The 7,550-nt window shown below is 28.6% G+C and overlaps 1 long non-coding RNA gene across 1 annotated transcript; it reads left to right on the forward strand.

Moving 5' to 3' along the window:
* Positions 1–1,449: 1,449 nt before the first annotated feature.
* LOC126836484 (uncharacterized) lies at positions 1,450–4,426 on the forward strand. Its single transcript, XR_007685334.1, has 7 exons — positions 1,450–1,708; positions 2,060–2,258; positions 2,326–2,440; positions 2,528–2,643; positions 2,711–2,980; positions 3,417–3,612; positions 3,855–4,426. It is a non-coding gene; the product is annotated as an uncharacterized LOC126836484 (long non-coding RNA).
* Positions 4,427–7,550: the final 3,124 nt, after the last annotated feature.

Consider the following 7,550-nt stretch of genomic DNA (forward strand, 5'->3'; position numbering starts at 1 on the left):
TTTGACGTTGTTAGAAAATTATATTATTTTAAATATATATTATATCAAACATGTATACATTATTATATATAATATATTTAAGTAAAAATATAAGCGATTAAGGATAAATAATATTGCAGAGTAATTAGTTTATACTTTATTTTATTTTCAGGAGTTTACATGCCTACTGGTAAAATTAGAAAATAAAATAGTCAATTGATCAAAAATCCATGAACGGGTATGATTCAAGCTTAGACAAAATGTATCATGTTTAAATGCTTTATTTTATCCATAATAAGGATTTAAAAAAAATGTTTGCACTTGTCCATTCTTAACACTTAGTCACTTTTGGCATAAGACCGACAAACAATCTATAAAAAAGTGATTTTAATATTTGTTCGGTAAAAACGCGTTTTGTTTTCGGTTTTAATCTTTATTTAAATAAAGTAATCCTGTTTATTTTACCTAAGCTATGTGTTTTAAGAGTAAAACTTTATACCGGAAACGTTTGACTTTAGAGGTAAGAAATAATAGAGATGCAATAAGACCGGTACAGTTTTGGTATTTATAAATGTCTATACTTCCTTTTTAAAAGGTATAAATTGTATTTTATTCTATTTACAAAGATTTTGAAAAAAATTACAAATTAATTACAAATTTTTGTTTCTAATAATTACTCACGTTGTATTTGTCATTCGAAAATTTTGACGTAACAAATTCACGTGGCAATTGTTTAATTATTGTATTTCTTCAAACCCGTGCATAAAATTGAAAGACTATAAGAAAATAATATAGCCAGTGGATTTATATGTAAGTGTGTGCAACAAAAAAACTGCATAATTGTGTATAATATTAATTTTCAGGCGACTAATGGAGTTTTAATAGGTAATTTTGAAAACTCCACTTCTATATACCAGGTGTTATAAGCCAACTGGCAATACAGTTATCTAGAAAAATGTCATATTTTATAGGTACCTACTTAGCGTCTATTTTGTGCTAAGTACAATATTGGAAAACGTTTATTAGGTATATTATTACCTACGTTCTAACCGATGATGACCGGTGAAATGACTGTGATTGTCTGTGTTATCATTTTTAAATTAATCCTGTTTGGTAATGTTGATGTTGACAAAAGCACGAACACTTGTACTCGAATATTCATATCTCAAGTATAAGTCAAAAATAGTAAATTGATTTTTACTTTTAAACTTATACAATATTAAATGATAAATGCAAATATAAATTACGGTAGTAGTTATATTTTTGCCAAAAATATTTTATTTTATGTTATAATATAAACGTTTTTTTACATTATTACAAAATTAAAAATAATATTTTTTAAAATTATAAATAACCGCGCTTACGTACCTATCGAGTTATTTCGTCTTTTTGGTATTTTTCTTATCATACCAACAATTGTTATCAGTAGAAATGTTATCAGTTATCATTTTGTCTAATTTCAATTTTTTTTTTTAACTGTTGTCTGTTAAATGTTTCTTAATTAACGAAAAACTGCTCATTATTCGTCGAACATGACTTATTTATCATTTTTTACCTTATGTTCGTTTAAATATTACACTGTTATTTGTGAATTTATTTTATTTTTGAAAATTGCCATGTATTTAATCGTATTACGGTGTACGGATCTACATATTATATCGTATTTACTTGATTGGCTGTGCAGACAAACTGTTAATTTATGTTATAAGCCAGCTTGAAGAAATTTACAGTGAGGAATTATTTATAATAATTACCAAAGTTATCTATAATAGACATTTTATTAGCTAAATATTTCCAGTCTTGTTTAGACTTGAGTAAACCCTTTGTTTTCATTTGTAAGCAGCTTTTAAATTTTAGAGAAAAAATATAAGTAAAACAAATTGTATACATTTTTTCTTAGTATTTGTATGTCTAACTGTTAGACCTTTTTATCATCTTATTAATGTATTTAACTTGTATATTTTGCTTGAACTTCAGTAGCGTGATTAGAAAAAAATATATATTATTACTACTACTACAACTAATGTTGATAATTAAATTATTTAAAAACTAAGTAACTAGTATCTTTTTTGTTTTTTAGGAAAAAATCTAAACATGATCAACAAACTGCGATATACAAAATTGTTTTTTGCTGAAGGCAAATGCTCTCCTTGATTTATTTTTCCTGGCTATTACCTCGGAACAACTTTTGTTGGTCTCTGCACAAAATGATATCTAAAAAAGATTTGTTCCAGATGACAATAGTTGGCAGTATAAATGCAAACTTCTGTAGATGTATGGTAAGTATAAAACTGAAATCATAGATACATATGTATTATAATATAGTCAATCTGTTGTTAATATTAGAATTATGTGACGGAAAGAGGAAATATTAAGAGGACACCGAACAAGTATTTTTGTATTAAAATTAATGTGTCCGATTTCAAATGCTGTGAAGCCTTTTATGAAAATAGACCCATAAGTAATATACCGTTGAAAATGTTGATAAGTTCTGCTGTTTTTTGTTGGAATTCGATTATCATAATTGTAATTTTTTCCTACTTTATAGGCAAATGAATATTACTGTATTACGATATTTTTGGTAAGCTGTAATTCTCGCTTTTTGGTACTATTTTCAAAATCAGATCCCATCAAGACATCATTGAATTCTTTATGTTTTAAATGGTAAAAGAATTTTGGCTTTTTATTCACAGTATGTTAATTACAAAAAAAATTGTAATTTTTGTTGCAGAAATGACAGTGATAGTCTGACAATATAAATAACAACTAATAAAGAATCCTCATTATTATATCACAAGTATACACAACAGTTGAAGCTCTAAATTTAGATTTTGCGAAAAAAGTTTGGCTTTTAGTCTATTGGAAACCATAGAACGAGCAACATCAGATCAAAGGCCTGATGATGAAATTTGCAAATACACTGCAACATTGGCGGACCAGTCAATCTATCCATGTGGCAAGATGTGTAAACAGTGTAAATGCAATACCACAAACAATTAAGGTTTGTCCACATTAACGAACCGCGGACACATAATGTGTGTGCACAACATTTTAGTCATCTACACAGTGTCAATATTTTAAACAATTTTTATGTGTATGTTCATGATGTAGTTGTGTTCACTAGTGTGAACAAGGCTTAAGTAAAAAAATGATCAAATAAATATAAAACCAATAAATCCATTTAATAATTTATATTTGAAAGTTACTAGTTATTATAATGATAAAATTCAAATTACGCATGAAATATCTTTTGATTTGTAACTCCTAACTCGCTTAACACTAAAAGCTATATATTAATATATATCCTTGTATATCTTTTCTAGTAACTGATTTATATCAAATTATATTTAAATGTTTTATGGCTAAAAAAATTCTCAAACTATAACTAAAATTAATTTTTTTTAAATGTTATTAATATTTGTTTTGGTAATTTTTAGGCATGGAAGATCGGATCTAAAGAAAACATTTGCACTGATTACTGGTTACTGCTGTGGTTGTGATACATTAAGACAGATACACTTTTTGTACAACATGAGAGTACAAGAAATAGCGTCATAGCGTACAAAATGAACAGCCTACTATGAGAGTATCTTTATAATTAAATTTGATGAAATGTGTCATCTTCGCCTTTAGGTAAAAAAAATTTAAGTAAAACTTTTTTAAAAAAAAAATAAGAAACTTAGAGAATTACAAGAATTTGTTCAACTGGCCTATAAAATTAAATACATTACCAAAAATTACTTTTAGGATTTTATGATAAATAATACATAGGATGTTCTTTTTTTTTAGGTATAGTTAGAAGTTAGATACTGTTATTTTTATATTTAAGATGATCTAAACTGACAAACGTGTAAAATACTGTTATCATGTTGCAGGTAATCTTTGGAAATATTTCATGGATACGGGACTTGCATTGTATTGTTTAAAGTAAAAGCAAAATAAAAAAATGTTTTGAAAAAAATGTCATTTATAGATGTCAATTTGATAGCTTACCTGCTGATACAATATAAAAAAGGCCATAAATAGAAAAAATTACAGTTTGTGGCTGTGACTGTCGGCTGGAATCAATCCAAGAAAATAGGTTACCGCTTAATATACATAACAAATATTACACGTAAGTAATATAGTAATAATAAATAAACAAAATTCACTTGTAGACAAATGTTAGGGTAATTCCTATTACTAGAGGTACTCGATAACGAACATTTTTAAAATGGTAAATGAGAAACTTATTTTTTTTTTGTCTTTGTTCTCAGACCACTTTTTATTTAATAGGTAGTGTTTTTAGAGACAGGTCTAAGATCGATAGCATTATTTACATTTATACAAATTATATAATTTTAGGCGTTCAAGAACATGTCGACTATTAATTGTCAGAGACAGGTAAAGAGTGGTTACTACCCCCCATTCTCTTTGGCCCTGCCTAGATCCTTTTAAATTATTATAATATATAATGCATTATATGTGAAATTATTTTTAGATTATACATTGATATTGAAGCGATGAAAACATGTCAGCGATTATCGGAGGAATAAATCAAATGATCAATTTCTCAGTCAAAATAAACGGTGTACTACTTACCTTCGTCATGACTCATGTATAACATATAATTTCAATAATGTAACAAAAATAGGACTACTCGGTACTCTATTAAACGTATGATGGTAAATATAGTTTTTTAATAAATTATATTAATATTAAACTAATAAAAAATTATTAGTTGAAAAAACCTTCGTGTCAGTTTACTTTAGAAATGTGCTTTGATGGGTTGTCTTTATATCGTTAACTGACGAACTCGTGAAACCCTGTAATTTTGCTGCCGGTAATTGACACAGAAATCAATCAGAATCAGTTGTTATAGACAAAATAATTTAAAAAACACTTTATTAAGTTTTTAAGTACCGATTTCATTTTAATATTAACTTAATTTATTATAATAATCTAAGACATAGTTTTAAACATTTTCAGTTAACATTTTTTATTTCAAAAACATTACACAGATTTTATTATGCAAACTTTGTTTTAGTAAAAAACCATTTGTACTCTTAGTAATACTTTTGAACACATTGAGTAAATTAAATGAACACACAAATTCAACTAAATGTTTAACTTCTATACATGTTTTGAATACATAAAAGAAAACTAGATAAAACAAACCTTTAATTTAGGCTATAACTATACTGCGAGAAACTTTCCCACATTGTTATAATTTTATTGCTATATAATAGTTAATTATTAATTAAAATGACATAACATATTTCAACTTATTAAATAATACTCTTTGTAATAACAGTATTTTATAACTAGCTATAATTAATCGATTACATACAAATAGTAGTATAAAAAAGGAGAAATAAAACATACTAACTATACTTATAACAATTATAATTAACTAAAATAAATTAAAAAAGGTTAAAACAAGAATATAAAGACTTTCATTCTTTTTAAAGGGTCATGCATACAAAAGTTCTGTACAAAAGGTCGGGTAGGTATATAAAAAAGATAAAATGATTTACCCGTTTGAAAACTTAATTAGATATTTTTTGTAGCTTATTCAGGTACTGCTTCTAGTAAATTCTCAAGTATCGTCGGAAGTCGCGACTTTCGTGATAGATACATATTAGTTTTAGTTTGAATTACTCGTTTATTTTCATTTAGTGGCCATGCCGTGCGACTTGTTTGTAAAGGAAATTGTTGTTTAATAAGATGCGGATAAGTCGTTCCTTGAGGCTGTTGGTGTGGGTGGTACATTTGTCCTGATGGATTGCAAATCATCTCAACTTGAGTGCTATGAGAAGATTGTTGACATTGCACTGGGGCTGGACCTAAAGCCACTAAACTCAACGGTCCAGAACCCCTTTTCAGAATACGTTTAGGTACAGGACCGGCTGATTCAGATTGTTTCTGTATTTTTTTGCCAATAATGGCCTCTACTATGCTGACGGCGGTTTGCTGTTGTTTTTGGGTACCTGTTATTTTTACTTTACGACGCCCGTAGCAATCGCTCTTGGAAACTCTCACGTTAGCGCCACTGACTTTTTGTATATTTATCAAGTTGACACCACGATAGCCGATCACCAAATCGGACATGATCGATTCGATTTCGAATGAAATTGACGTCGGTTGCATTTTATTAAAATTTGCACCCAAAAAACACTTGGGATAAAATCGAGAAAATTAATGTCTTTAAATTCGTAAAATAAATTGTTTTAAAATATAGTAAAATGTGTATAAATACTAGATACAAGCACAACTAAAAGAGTTTAAATATAAGCCAAACTTACGGCGCATGGGCTTACTTACGCGAAGCATACTTGGCTGTACTATATCGGTATAATTAGAACACTTGTTAGACCGCGGTAAGACCGAACACTTAATATTCTCATTGGTGTCGTTTCCATAGCAACAGCTGTCGGCATAGAAACGTCAAACGCAAGAGATAGCTGGTATTAAATACATCTTTTTGGGTCGTGGAAAGTTTATTAATTATAATATTATGAACTTTAAGGTGGGATTATAATATGGCGCAATTTAATTTATTTGGTACCAACACAACCGTGCAAAGGATGTCCATATTTCATATTGTAAACAAGGGACAACTTATTTACGTTACAACTTCACACACAAACACATTAAATATAATTATTAATTACTAGCCAATAGGTGTTGACCGCCGTTCGATTGTGCTGTTACCAACCTTGCTTGCATACCGCGTCGGTGTTTACGCATTGTACCAACCTGCAAACACTCTTAATTTTCTCCCCCAAGTTGTGACAAATGGCGCTCGGTTTATCCATAGATTATAAATGAAATAAGACACGCCAATGTAGGTACTATAAGGGGTCGCTGTCTTTTTTGGGAAAGAGAGAAAGATATGAAAATAATGCTGCATAAGAAATATAGTTGTAGTTAATACTGTTTTTGTATTGAGTTCAATTCAATAGCAAGGCCTGCAGTGTTTCTCAAATTTTTTAATCGTATTCTCAAAAACTGACCTCGTTTTTGAAACCCTTCACCCCTATTATTCCCCTGAATTCGACATTAGTTTAGAATTTTTTTTTTTAAAGACTAACTGATTAAACATATAATGGTTCAAGTTGGTTGAGTTTTATTTTTTAATACTTAATAAATTTGGAAACATTACTTACATTAATGTACAACTTACAAGTATATATTATACATTACCATTTAGTGTAACATTTATGCTTTTGTGTTAACCAATTTACCAAAAATTCCATCACAAAGTTCAAAAATTAGTTTAGATTTAGATTAGATAGGGTCGAACTGTCGATAGTTAGATGAGTAGGGTAGGTATTAGATAGGCATAAGGAAAAGCATTTTCTATGTTTTACATACTCCGTTCAAAGTGTGAAGAACTGGTTGCCGCTAAAAACTTTGGGTGGTCATCCGTCTGGTATAAAGCAGCGATAGATGCAGCTTTACTTCAGATGCCGAGTGTCATTTGAATGAACCTTTTTTTTAAATCTTTTATCAATGAGGAAGGAGAAAATTTTACTATTTCCCCCAATTAAATGTCACTAGGTTAGTATTAGGGTACACTAATGTATTAA

This window comes from Adelges cooleyi, unplaced genomic scaffold (assembly GCF_023614345.1).
Source record: "Adelges cooleyi isolate 19-005CV unplaced genomic scaffold, UGA_ACOO_1.1 ACOO_flye_CR_arks_rails_tigmint_CR_PRNA_247, whole genome shotgun sequence".
Classification (NCBI taxonomy): domain Eukaryota; kingdom Metazoa; phylum Arthropoda; class Insecta; order Hemiptera; family Adelgidae; genus Adelges; species Adelges cooleyi.